This window comes from Triturus cristatus, chromosome 12 (genome assembly GCF_964204655.1).
Source record: "Triturus cristatus chromosome 12, aTriCri1.1, whole genome shotgun sequence".
Classification (NCBI taxonomy): domain Eukaryota; kingdom Metazoa; phylum Chordata; class Amphibia; order Caudata; family Salamandridae; genus Triturus; species Triturus cristatus.
This window is the reverse complement of record NC_140595.1, coordinates 662011545-662024656: the sequence shown is the minus strand read 5'-3', so window position 1 is coordinate 662024656 and position 13112 is coordinate 662011545. Positions and strand designations below refer to the sequence as shown.

The following is a 13112-nucleotide window of genomic DNA, read 5'->3' as shown; positions in this document are numbered from 1 at the left end:
TCTATGATTTTGAGACTCTGTATGGAAACGTAGTTGCATATGAATGTCCACGTGCGCGCACACATTGAAGACCATGCTTAAGGCACTTTTTTTGGAAGTATGAAAAACTACATTTTCATATGAGAAAATAAGAGTTTTCGCATTCAAGACCATACCGATAGCTCTAGTTAGTATGTCTGCAATCAGTGACATATAGAGAACCCACTTATTAGAAGTGATCTGTCTCTGTGGGGCAGACATATGTTAACAGTCATTCATTTGAGACGGCCTAAACTTTAGGAGTAAGAGCTGCTTTCTTATCAATCTATTTATCCAAACTGGTTAATAAGCCAGGAGTGAGTGAAAGGCAATCCTCTGGAAACTCCATGAAAGATCTAATTTCTATTACGCACAAAATACTTCACTTTATTTGACATATTTGTTAAAATGGAACAGTCAGATGATCCCATCTAGCGGATCCTGGCTCTGTCTTGAAAGAGAGTGTAATTATACTACAAGAAATGCTGGCCATCAAAAGAGACTCTGATGGCTTTCCGACAAAGGTGGGATTCGAACCCACGCGTGCAGAGCACAATGGATTAGCAGTCCATCGCCTTAACCACTCGGCCACCTCGTCTGCCCTACAGCCCCATCTGAAACCTTGCTTCACAAAAGGTACTGAAGTGTCAATATACTGTACCTAAAAAAGAAAAAAACAGCTGAGGCAAGATCTCACATTCCACGTCTTCCCCCAATCAGGGACCTACATTTCATTTTTGGGAAATTCTTACTATGTGCTAATTACAAATATTCATAAGATTCCCCTAGACTTTGTCAGAACTGTCAAGATATAATTCTATGGGGTTTTGAATAGACAGAGCATATGTTATAGGACAATTATAGAATCTATTCCGTTTGGACTGTATTTTTAATAGTCATGATAACATGCTAGCATGTGAGTCGATCTTGCACAGTGAATGATGGAGCAGTGTCTGTCATCTACTTGGTCAGCTGTAGATGGCTCACCTGGGGAGATGTGAAAAGAGAGAGCTCCAGTGGTGCAATCGGTTAGCGCGTGGTACTTATACAGCAGTACTTGCACTGAGCCATGCCGAGGTTGTGAGTTCAAGCCTCACCTGTAGCAGCCGTGTTGATTTTCATAAACCATTTCACAAAAAGTAAAGTTTAAACTCAGAGTATGGACGGCCCTTGAGAGAGTCTTTACTTCTTATAGGATCTACGTGTCCTACTCCTCTGGGTGCCAAATATCACATATCCTCCGCGATGCTCAGTTTAAACATTCCATGATGTGCCATCTTGCATTTCATGCAAACACCACATCAGTGCATTTAAAAATACATTTGTAGAATAATAAATATGATGAAAACAGTGTTCTCACATGATAACCATAAACTGAAGAGCTGCAAAAAATGCTGTATCAGCTACTTACAATAAAAGGTGACTCGAAAAAACTAGCAAAAGAAGAGCATCATCATATTAAAGGTTCTATTCACCATCTTGAGTTGCATCATAGCAACTTATGGTGCTTTTCTGCTCAGAGTGTGCCTCCAATCCCACATTCATTTTTAATTTCTTTGCAGTTTAAAAACCAACAATTACTGCTCGAAGTTCACTTTTCAAAACCATTCAACCTATTAAATGTATTTCTCTAACCTATGAATGTGGTCCATGTTCACTTTTCCTCATCTTCATCTCGATTAGGCCTGGGCGAAGCACTACGCTACGCTCGCGTAGTTTGCGAAGTTCGCGCTACTTCGCACTACGCGAACTGCACGTAGCACAGTGCGAACACGCGTAGCGTAGTGTTGCGTAGTGCTGCGGTCATTTTTTGCTTGCTCGCGGTCCTCAACGTCAAGTTGGCGACCGCGAGCAAGCAAAATGACATCCTGGCGAGACTTTTTCCTTGTTCGCGATCGCGAGCATGGAAAATAAACCTCCCGGCGAGATTCCCAACGCGAGAAGGTCAGGTTTCTCATTGCGAGGGGTCGCGTATGCTCGCGACCGCTCGCGATGAGAAACTACCAGTTCGCGTTGAGAAAGCTGCAGCTCGAGTAAAAATCTACTCGAGCAGCAGAAAACTACAGCTCGCACTGTGCAAGATGCCATTTTCAATGATTGCACAGTGCCGGTTGCTTGTCCGCACTGTGCAATCATTGAAAACAACATCTTGCACAGTACGAACATGTTACTTCGCAGTTCGCGAAGTGCTACGCGTAGCTCGCGTAGTGCGAACTTCACTTTGCGTAGCTTCGCGAAGTGCTACTTCGCGAACTACGCCCACCCTTAATCTCGATACTCCTTTCCCAGAAACCAGGTTCACTTCTTCATTCAACCCACCCATCCAAGGTCACCAAATCTTTGAAGCAAGTCTGCCTATTCTCCCTTTCTCTCTATGTACAAGATACCTTGTATCATTTGAATGGACAGCAGGAGAGAAGGATATTTATGGTGAGTGGGGGTGGGGTTTTGAGGAGTAACCTCATTTGCCTAAGAGCCGGGGTATCTGGGAAAAAAAGTATTTTATGGGGGAAGACTTTCACATCTCCTTGGTGAAATTTGTAGGGCCTTATAACATCCTTTCTGTGGACGCAGATTCAGTCGGAACAGAGGTCCTAGTCCTCGCTCTGCCTTTCAAAGGAACTGTAAATATGCATGGCTTATTTGGCTTTGCCCGGCAGGGTGAGAATGGCGTTTATCAGGCGTTCGTCAGGCGATCGGAAGGGGTGAGGCAATAATTTATAATTCAATGATCTTCATGATAATATGAAAGCAGGAAAGGGAAGCTTGGCAATAAGCAATCCTAAAGCAAGGTGTGACTCCAGGGAAGAATGACTTGAAAACAACATACAGAAAGACTCATGTAAAAAGGCCCTGATGAGGCTTGAACTCATGACCCCTGGTTTACAAGACCAGTGCTCTGCCACTGAGCTACAAGGCCAGTCTGCACGCAGCATGTAAATTGCAACATGTATTCTTACTGAGGTATGAATATATCTATGATTTTGAGACTCTGTATGGAAACGTAGTTGCATATGAATGTCCACGTGCGCGCACACATTGAAGACCATGCTTAAGGCACTTTTTTTGGAAGTATGAAAAACTACATTTTCATATGAGAAAATAAGAGTTTTCGCATTCAAGACCATACCGATAGCTCTAGTTAGTATGTCTGCAATCAGTGACATATAGAGAACCCACTTATTAGAAGTGATCTGTCTCTGTGGGGCAGACATATGTTAACAGTCATTCATTTGAGACGGCCTAAACTTTAGGAGTAAGAGCTGCTTTCTTTTCAATCTATTTATCCAAACTGGTTAATAAGCCAGGAGTGAGTGAAAGGCAATCCTCTGGAAACTCCATGAAAGATATAATTTCTATTACGCACAAAATACTTCACTTTATTTGACATATTTGTTAAAATGGAACAGTCAGATGATCCCATCTAGCGGATCCTGGCTCTGTCTTGAAAGAGAGTGTAATTATACTACAAGAAATGCTGGCCATCAAAAGAGACTCTGATGGCTTTCCGACGAAGGTGGGATTCGAACCCACGCGTGCAGAGCACAATGGATTAGCAGTCCATCGCTTTAACCACTCGGCCACCTCGTCTGCCCTACAGCCCCATCTGAAACCTTGCTTCACAAAAGGTACTGAAGTGTCAATATACTGTACCTAAAAAAGAAAAAAACAGCTGAGGCAAGATCTCACATTCCACGTCTTCCCCCAATCAGGGACCTACATTTCATTTTTGGGAAATTCTTACTATGTGCTAATTACAAATATTCATAAGATTCCCCTAGACTTTGTCAGAACTGTCAAGATATAATTCTATGGGGTTTTGAATAGACAGAGCATATGTTATAGGACAATTATAGAATCTATTCCGTTTGGACTGTATTTTTAATAGTCATGATAACATGCTAGCATGTGAGTCGATCTTGCACAGTGAATGATGGAGCAGTGTCTGTCATCTACTTGGTCAGCTGTAGATGGCTCACCTGGGGAGATGTGAAAAGAGAGAGCTCCAGTGGCGCAATCGGTTAGCGCGCGGTACTTATACAGCAGTACTTGCACTGAGCCATGCCGAGGTTGTGAGTTCGAGCCTCACCTTTAGCAGCCGTGTTGATTTTCATAAACCATTTCACAAAAAGTAAAGTTTAAACTCAGAGTATGGACGGCCCTTGCTAGAGAGTCTTTACTTCTTATAGGATCTACGTGTCCTACTCCTCTGGGTGCCAAATATCACATATCCTCCGCGATGCTCAGTTTAAACATTCCATGATGTGCCATCTTGCATTTCATGCAAACACCACATCAGTGCATTTAAAAATATATTTGTAGAATAATAAATATGATGAAAACAGTGTTCTCACATGATAACCATAAACTGAAGAGCTGCAAAAAATGCTGTATCAGCTACTTACAATAAAAGGTGACTCAAAAAAAACTAGCAAAAGAAGAGCATCATCATATTAAAGGTTCTATTCACCATCTTGAGTTGCACCATAGCAGCTTATGGTGCTTTTCTGCTCAGAGTGTGCCTCCAATCCCACATTCATTTTTAATTTCTTTGCAGTTTAAAAAACAACAATTACTGCTCGAAGTTCACTTTTCAAAACCATTCAACCTATTAAATGTATTTCTCTAACCTATGAATGTGGTCCATGTTCACTTTTCCTCATCTTCATCTCGATACTCCTTTGCCAGAAACCAGGTTCACTTCTTCATTCAACCCACCCATCCAAGGTCACCAAATCTTTGAAGCAAGTCTGCCTATTCTCCCTTTCTCTCTATGTACAAGATACCTTGTATCATTTGAATGGACAGCAGGAGAGAAGGATATTTATGGTGAGTGGGGGTGGGGTTTTGAGGAGTAACCTCATTTGCCTAAGAGCCGGGGTATCTGGGAAAAAAAGTATTTTATGGGGGAAGACTTTCACATCTCCTTGGTGAAATTTGTAGGGCCTTATAACATCCTTTCTGTGGATGCAGATTCAGTCGGAACAGAGGTCCTAGTCCTCGCTCTGCCTTTCAAAGGAACTGTAAATATGCATGGCTTATTTGGCTTTGCCCGGCAGGGTGAGAATGGCGTTTGTCAGGCGTTCGGAAGGGGTGAGGCAATAATGTATAATTCAATGATCTTCATGATATTTTCTTGATAATATGAAAGCAGGAAAGGGAAGCTTGGCAATAAGCAATCCTAAAGCAAGGTGTGACTCCAGGGAAGAATGACTTGAAAACAACATACAGAAAGACTCATGTAAAAAGGCCCTGATGAGGCTTGAACTCATGACCCCTGGTTTACAAGACCAGTGCTCTGCCACTGAGCTACAAGGCCAGTCTGCACGCAGGATGTAAATTGCAACATGTATTCTTACTGAGGTATGAATATATCTATGATTTTGAGACTCTGTATGGAAACGTAGTTGCATATGAATGTCCACGTGCGCGCACACATTGAAGACCATGCTTAAGGCACTTTTTTTGGAAGTATGAAAAACTACATTTTCATATGAGAAAATAAGAGTTTTCGCATTCAAGACCATACCGATAGCTCTAGTTAGTATGTCTGCAATCAGTGACATATAGAGAACCCACTTATTAGAAGTGATCTGTCTCTGTGGGGCAGACATATGTTAACAGTCATTCATTTGAGACGGCCTAAACTTTAGGAGTAAGAGCTGCTTTCTTATCAATCTATTTATCCAAACTGGTTCATAAGCCAGGAGTGAGTGAAAGGCAATCCTCTGGAAACTCCATGAAAGATCTAATTTCTATTACGCACAAAATACTTCACTTTATTTGACATATTTGTTAATATGGAACAGTCAGATGATCCCATCTAGCGGATCCTGGCTCTGTCTTGAAAGAGAGTGTAATTATACTACAAGAAATGCTGGCCATCAAAAGAGACTCTGATGGCTTTCCGACGAAGGTGGGATTTGAACCCACGCATGCAGAGCACAATGGATTAGCAGTCCATCGCCTTAACCACTCGGCCACCTCGTCTGCCCTACAGCCCCATCTGAAACCTTGCTTCACAAAAGGTACTGAAGTGTCAATATACTGTACCTAAAAAAGAAAAAAACAGCTGAGGCAAGATCTCACATTCCACGTCTTCCCCCAATCAGGGACCTACATTTCATTTTTGGGAAATTCTTACTATGTGCTAATTACAAATATTCATAAGATTCCCCTAGACTTTGTCAGAACTGTCAAGATATAATTCTATGGGGTTTTGAATAGACAGAGCATATGTTATAGGACAATTATAGAATCTATTCCGTTTGGACTGTATTTTTAATAGTCATGATAACATGCTAGCATGTGAGTCGATCTTGCACAGTGAATGATGGAGCAGTGTCTGTCATCTACTTGGTCAGCTGTAGATGGCTCACCTGGGGAGATGTGAAAAGAGAGAGCTCCAGTGGCGCAATCGGTTAGCGCGCGGTACTTATACAGCAGTACTTGCACTGAGCCATGCTGAGGTTGTGAGTTCGAGCCTCACCTGGAGCAGCCGTGTTGTTTTTCATAAACCATTTCACAAAAAGTAAAGTTTAAACTCAGAGTATGGACGGCCCTTGCTAGAGAGTCTTTACTTCTTATAGGATCTACGTGTCCTACTCCTCTGGGTGCCAAATATCACATATCCTCCGCGATGCTCAGTTTAAACATTCCATGATGTGCCATCTTGCATTTCATGCAAACACCACATCAGTGCATTTAAAAATACATTTGTAGAATAATAAATATGATGAAAACTGTGTTCTCACATGATAACCATAAACTGAAGAGCTGCAAAAAATGCTGTATCAGCTACTTACAATAAAAGGTGACTCGAAAAAACTAGCAAAAGAAGAGCATCATCATATTAAAGGTTCTATTCACCATCTTGAGTTGCACCATAGCAGCTTATGGTGCTTTTCTGTTCAGAGTGTGCCTCCAATCCCACATTCATTTTTAATTTCTTTGCAGTTTAAAAACCAACAATTACTGCTCGAAGTTCACTTTTCAAAACCATTCAACCTATTAAATGTATTTCTCTAACCTATGAATGTGGTCCATGTTCACTTTTCCTCATCTTCATCTCGATACTCCTTTCCCAGAAACCAGGTTCACTTCTTCATTCAACCCACCCATCCAAAGTCACCAAATCTTTGAAGCAAGTCTGCCTATTCTCCCTTTCTCTCTATGTACAAGATACCTTGTATCATTTGAATGGACAGCAGGAGAGAAGGATATTTATGGTGAGTGGGGGTGGGGTTTTGAGGAGTAACCTCATTTGCCTAAGAGCCGGGGTATCTGGGAAAAAAAGTATTTTATGGGGGAAGACTTTCACATCTCCTTGGTGAAATTTGTAGGGCCTTATAACATCCTTTCTGTGGATGCAGATTCAGTCGGAACAGAGGTCCTAGTCCTCGCTCTGCCTTTCAAAGGAACTGTAAATATGCATGGCTTATTTGGCTTTGCCCGGCAGGGCTTGCCCGGCAGGGTGAGAATGGCGTTTGTCAGGCGTTCGTCAGGCGATCGGAAGGGGTGAGGCAATAATTTATAATTCAATGATCTTCATGATATTTTCTTGATAATATGAAAGCAGGAAAGGGAAGCTTGGCAATAAGCAATCCTAAAGCAAGGTGTGACTCCAGGGAAGAATGACTTGAAAACAACATACAGAAAGACTCATGTAAAAAGGCCCTGATGAGGCTTGAACTCATGACCCCTGGTTTACAAGACCAGTGCTCTGCCACTGAGCTACAAGGCCAGTCTGCACACAGGATGTAAATTGCAACATGTATTCTTACTGAGGTATGAATATATCTATGATTTTGAGACTCTGTATGGAAACGTAGTTGCATATGAATGTCCACGTGCGCGCACACATTGAAGACCATGCTTAAGGCACTTTTTTTGGAAGTATGAAAAACTACATTTTCATATGAGAAAATAAGAGTTTTCGCATTCAAGACCATACCGATAGCTCTAGTTAGTATGTCTGCAATCAGTGACATATAGAGAACCCACTTATTAGAAGTGATCTGTCTCTGTGGGGCAGACATATGTTAACAGTCATTCATTTGAGACTGCCTAAACTTTAGGAGTAAGAGCTGCTTTCTTATCAATCTATTTATCCAAACTGGTTCATAAGCCAGGAGTGAGTGAAAGGCAATCCTCTGGAAACTCCATGAAAGATCTAATTTCTATTACGCACAAAATACTTCACTTTATTTGACATATTTGTTAATATGGAACAGTCAGATGATCCCATCTAGCGGATCCTGGCTCTGTCTTGAAAGAGAGTGTAATTATACTACAAGAAATGCTGGCCATCAAAAGAGACTCTGATGGCTTTCCGACGAAGGTGGGATTCGAACCCACGCATGCAGTGCACAATGGATTAGCAGTCCATCGCCTTAACCACTCGGCCACCTCGTCTGCCCTACAGCCCCATCTGAAACCTTGCTTCACAAAAGGTACTGAAGTGTCAATATACTGTACCTAAAAAAGAAAAAAACAGCTGAGGCAAGATCTCACATTCCACGTCTTCCCCCAATCAGGGACCTACATTTCATTTTTGGGAAATTCTTACTATGTGCTAATTACAAATATTCATAAGATTCCCCTAGACTTTGTCAGAACTGTCAAGATATAATTCTATGGGGTTTTGAATAGACAGAGCATATGTTATAGGACAATTATAGAATCTATTCCGTTTGGACTGTATTTTTAATAGTCATGATAACATGCTAGCATGTGAGTCGATCTTGCACAGTGAATGATGGAGCAGTGTCTGTCATCTACTTGGTCAGCTGTAGATGGCTCACCTGGGGAGATGTGAAAAGAGAAAGCTCCAGTGGCGCAATCGGTTAGCGCGCGGTACTTATACAGCAGTACTTGCACTGAGCCATGCTGAGGTTGTGAGTTCGAGCCTCACCTGGAGCAGCCGTGTTGTTTTTCATAAACCATTTCACAAAAAGTAAAGTTTAAACTCAGAGTATGGACGGCCCTTGCTAGAGAGTCTTTACTTCTTATAGGATCTACGTGTCCTACTCCTCTGGGTGCCAAATATCACATATCCTCCGCGATGCTCAGTTTAAACATTCCATGATGTGCCATCTTGCATTTCATGCAAACACCACATCAGTGCATTTAAAAATACATTTGTAGAATAATAAATATGATGAAAACTGTGTTCTCACATGATAATCATAAACGGAAGAGCTGCAAAAAATGCTGTATCAGCTACTTACAATAAAAGGTGACTCGAAAAAACTAGCAAAAGAAGAGCATCATCATATTAAAGGTTCTATTCACCATCTTGAGTTGCACCATAGCAGCTTATGGTGCTTTTCTGTTCAGAGTGTGCCTCCAATCCCACATTCATTTTTAATTTCTTTGCAGTTTAAAAACCAACAATTACTGCTCGAAGTTCACTTTTCAAAACCATTCAACCTATTAAATGTATTTCTCTAACCTATGAATGTGGTCCATGTTCACTTTTCCTCATCTTCATCTCGATACTCCTTTCCCAGAAACCAGGTTCACTTCTTCATTCAACCCACCCATCCAAAGTCACCAAATCTTTGAAGCAAGTCTGCCTATTCTCCCTTTCTCTCTATGTACAAGATACCTTGTATCATTTGAATGGACAGCAGGAGAGAAGGATATTTATGGTGAGTGGGGGTGGGGTTTTGAGGAGTAACCTCATTTGCCTAAGAGCCGGGGTATCTGGGAAAAAAAGTATTTTATGGGGGAAGACTTTCACATCTCCTTGGTGAAATTTGTAGGGCCTTATAACATCCTTTCTGTGGATGCAGATTCAGTCGGAACAGAGGTCCTAGTCCTCGCTCTGCCTTTCAAAGGAACTGTAAATATGCATGGCTTATTTGGCTTTGCCCGGCAGGGCTTGCCCGGCAGGGTGAGAATGGCGTTTGTCAGGCGTTCGTCAGGCGATCGGAAGGGGTGAGGCAATAATTTATAATTCAATGATCTTCATGATATTTTCTTGATAATATGAAAGCAGGAAAGGGAAGCTTGGCAATAAGCAATCCTAAAGCAAGGTGTGGCTCCAGGGAAGAATGACTTGAAAACAACATACAGAAAGACTCATGTAAAAAGGCCCTGATGAGGCTTGAACTCATGACCCCTGGTTTACAAGACCAGTGCTCTGCCACTGAGCTACAAGGCCAGTCTGCACGCAGGATGTAAATTGCAACATGTATTCTTACTGAGGTATGAATATATCTATGATTTTGAGACTCTGTATGGAAACGTAGTTGCATATGAATGTCCACGTGCGCGCACACATTGAAGACCATGCTTAAGGCACTTTTTTTGGAAGTATGAAAAACTACATTTTCATATGAGAAAATAAGAGTTTTCGCATTCAAGACCATACCGATAGCTCTAGTTAGTATGTCTGCAATCAGTGACATATAGAGAACCCACTTATTAGAAGTGATCTGTCTCTGTGGGGCAGACATATGTTAACAGTCATTCATTTGAGACGGCCTAAACTTTAGGAGTAAGAGCTGCTTTCTTATCAATCTATTTATCCAAACTGGTTAATAAGCCAGGAGTGAGTGAAAGGCAATCCTCTGGAAACTCCATGAAAGATCTAATTTCTATTACGCACAAAATACTTCACTTTATTTGACATATTTGTTAAAATGGAACAGTCAGATGATCCCATCTAGCGGATCCTGGCTCTGTCTTGAAAGAGAGTGTAATTATACTACAAGAAATGCTGGCCATCAAAAGAGACTCTGATGGCTTTCCGACGAAGGTGGGATTCGAACCCACGCATGCAGAGCACAATGGATTAGCAGTCCATCGCCTTAACCACTCGGCCACCTCGTCTGCCCTACAGCCCCATCTGAAACCTTGCTTCACAAAAGGTACTGAAGTGTCAATATACTGTACCTAAAAAAGAAAAAAACAGCTGAGGCAAGATCTCACATTCCACGTCTTCCCCCAATCAGGGACCTACATTTCATTTTTGGGAAATTCTTACTATGTGCTAATTACAAATATTCATAAGATTCCCCTAGACTTTGTCAGAACTGTCAAGATATAATTCTATGGGGTTTTGAATAGACAGAGCATATGTTATAGGACAATTATAGAATCTATTCCGTTTGGACTGTATTTTTAATAGTCATGATAACATGCTAGCATGTGAGTCGATCTTGCACAGTGAATGATGGAGCAGTGTCTGTCATCTACTTGGTCAGCTGTAGATGGCTCACCTGGGGAGATGTGAAAAGAGAGAGCTCCAGTGGCGCAATCGGTTAGCGCGCGGTACTTATACAGCAGTACTTGCACTGAGCCATGCTGAGGTTGTGAGTTCGAGCCTCACCTGGAGCAGCCGTGTTGTTTTTCATAAACCATTTCACAAAAGGTAAAGTTTAAACTCAGAGTATGGACGGCCCTTGCTAGAGAGTCTTTACTTCTTATAGGATCTACGTGTCCTACTCCTCTGGGTGCCAAATATCACATATCCTCCGCGATGCTCAGTTTAAACATTCCATGATGTGCCATCTTGCATTTCATGCAAACACCACATCAGTGCATTTAAAAATACATTTGTAGAATAATAAATATGATGAAAACTGTGTTCTCACATGATAACCATAAACTGAAGAGCTGCAAAAAATGCTGTATCAGCTACTTACAATAAAAGGTGACTCGAAAAAACTAGCAAAAGAAGAGCATCATCATATTAAAGGTTCTATTCACCATCTTGAGTTGCACCATAGCAGCTTATGGTGCTTTTCTGTTCAGAGTGTGCCTCCAATCCCACATTCATTTTTAATTTCTTTGCAGTTTAAAAACCAACAATTACTGCTCGAAGTTCACTTTTCAAAACCATTCAACCTATTAAATGTATTTCTCTAACCTATGAATGTGGTCCATGTTCACTTTTCCTCATCTTCATCTCGATACTCCTTTCCCAGAAACCAGGTTCACTTCTTCATTCAACCCACCCATCCAAAGTCACCAAATCTTTGAAGCAAGTCTGCCTATTCTCCCTTTCTCTCTATGTACAAGATACCTTGTATCATTTGAATGGACAGCAGGAGAGAAGGATATTTATGGTGAGTGGGGGTGGGGTTTTGAGGAGTAACCTCATTTGCCTAAGAGCCGGGGTATCTGGGAAAAAAAGTATTTTATGGGGGAAGACTTTCACATCTCCTTGGTGAAATTTGTAGGGCCTTATAACATCCTTTCTGTGGATGCAGATTCAGTCGGAACAGAGGTCCTAGTCCTCGCTCTGCCTTTCAAAGGAACTGTAAATATGCATGGCTTATTTGGCTTTGCCCGGCAGGGCTTGCCCGGCAGGGTGAGAATGGCGTTTGTCAGGCGTTCGGAAGGGGTGAGGCAATAATTTATAATTCAATGATCTTCATGATATTTTCTTGATAATATGAAAGCAGGAAAGGGAAGCTTGGCAATAAGCAATCCTAAAGCAAGGTGTGGCTCCAGGGAAGAATGACTTGAAAACAACATACAGAAAGACTCATGTAAAAAGGCCCTGATGAGGCTTGAACTCATGACCCCTGGTTTACAAGACCAGTGCTCTGCCACTGAGCTACAAGGCCAGTCTGCACGCAGGATGTAAATTGCAACATGTATTCTTACTGAGGTATGAATATATCTATGATTTTGAGACTCTGTATGGAAACGTAGTTGCATATGAATGTCCACGTGTGCGCACACATTGAAGACCATGCTTAAGGCACTTTTTTTGGAAGTATGAAAAACTACATTTTCATATGAGAAAATAAGAGTTTTCGCATTCAAGACCATACCGATAGCTCTAGTTAGTATGTCTGCAATCAGTGACATATAGAGAACCCACTTATTAGAAGTGATCTGTCTCTGTGGGGCAGACATATGTTAACAGTCATTCATTTGAGACGGCCTAAACTTTAGGAGTAAGAGCTGCTTTCTTATCAATCTATTTATCCAAACTGGTTAATAAGCCAGGAGTGAGTGAAAGGCAATCCTCTGGAAACTCCATGAAAGATCTAATTTCTATTACGCACAAAATACTTCACTTTATTTGACATATTTGTTAAAATGGAACAGTCAGATGATCCCATCTAGCGGAT

General features: G+C 41.4%; 9 non-coding genes across 9 annotated transcripts; 3 read left to right on the top strand and 6 right to left on the bottom strand.

Annotated features, from left to right (window-relative positions):
* Nucleotides 1–534: 534 nt before the first annotated feature.
* TRNAS-GCU (transfer RNA serine (anticodon GCU)) lies at nucleotides 535–616 on the bottom strand. The gene has a single exon. It is a non-coding gene; the product is annotated as a tRNA-Ser (tRNA).
* Nucleotides 617–2866: 2250 nt separating this feature from the next.
* TRNAT-UGU (transfer RNA threonine (anticodon UGU)) lies at nucleotides 2867–2938 on the bottom strand. The gene has a single exon. It is a non-coding gene; the product is annotated as a tRNA-Thr (tRNA).
* Nucleotides 2939–5266: 2328 nt separating this feature from the next.
* Nucleotides 5267–5338, bottom strand: TRNAT-UGU (transfer RNA threonine (anticodon UGU)). Its single transcript has one exon. It is a non-coding gene; the product is annotated as a tRNA-Thr (tRNA).
* Nucleotides 5339–6421: 1083 nt separating this feature from the next.
* TRNAI-UAU (transfer RNA isoleucine (anticodon UAU)) lies at nucleotides 6422–6516 on the top strand. Its single transcript has 2 exons — nucleotides 6422–6459; nucleotides 6481–6516. It is a non-coding gene; the product is annotated as a tRNA-Ile (tRNA).
* Nucleotides 6517–7690: 1174 nt separating this feature from the next.
* On the bottom strand, nucleotides 7691–7762 carry TRNAT-UGU (transfer RNA threonine (anticodon UGU)). Its single transcript has one exon. It is a non-coding gene; the product is annotated as a tRNA-Thr (tRNA).
* A 1083-nt stretch (nucleotides 7763–8845) lies between these two features.
* TRNAI-UAU (transfer RNA isoleucine (anticodon UAU)) lies at nucleotides 8846–8940 on the top strand. Its single transcript has 2 exons — nucleotides 8846–8883; nucleotides 8905–8940. It is a non-coding gene; the product is annotated as a tRNA-Ile (tRNA).
* A 1174-nt stretch (nucleotides 8941–10114) lies between these two features.
* On the bottom strand, nucleotides 10115–10186 carry TRNAT-UGU (transfer RNA threonine (anticodon UGU)). The gene has a single exon. It is a non-coding gene; the product is annotated as a tRNA-Thr (tRNA).
* A 1083-nt stretch (nucleotides 10187–11269) lies between these two features.
* On the top strand, nucleotides 11270–11364 carry TRNAI-UAU (transfer RNA isoleucine (anticodon UAU)). Its single transcript has 2 exons — nucleotides 11270–11307; nucleotides 11329–11364. It is a non-coding gene; the product is annotated as a tRNA-Ile (tRNA).
* A 1163-nt stretch (nucleotides 11365–12527) lies between these two features.
* On the bottom strand, nucleotides 12528–12599 carry TRNAT-UGU (transfer RNA threonine (anticodon UGU)). Its single transcript has one exon. It is a non-coding gene; the product is annotated as a tRNA-Thr (tRNA).
* Between the last annotated feature and the right edge of the window lie 513 nt (nucleotides 12600–13112).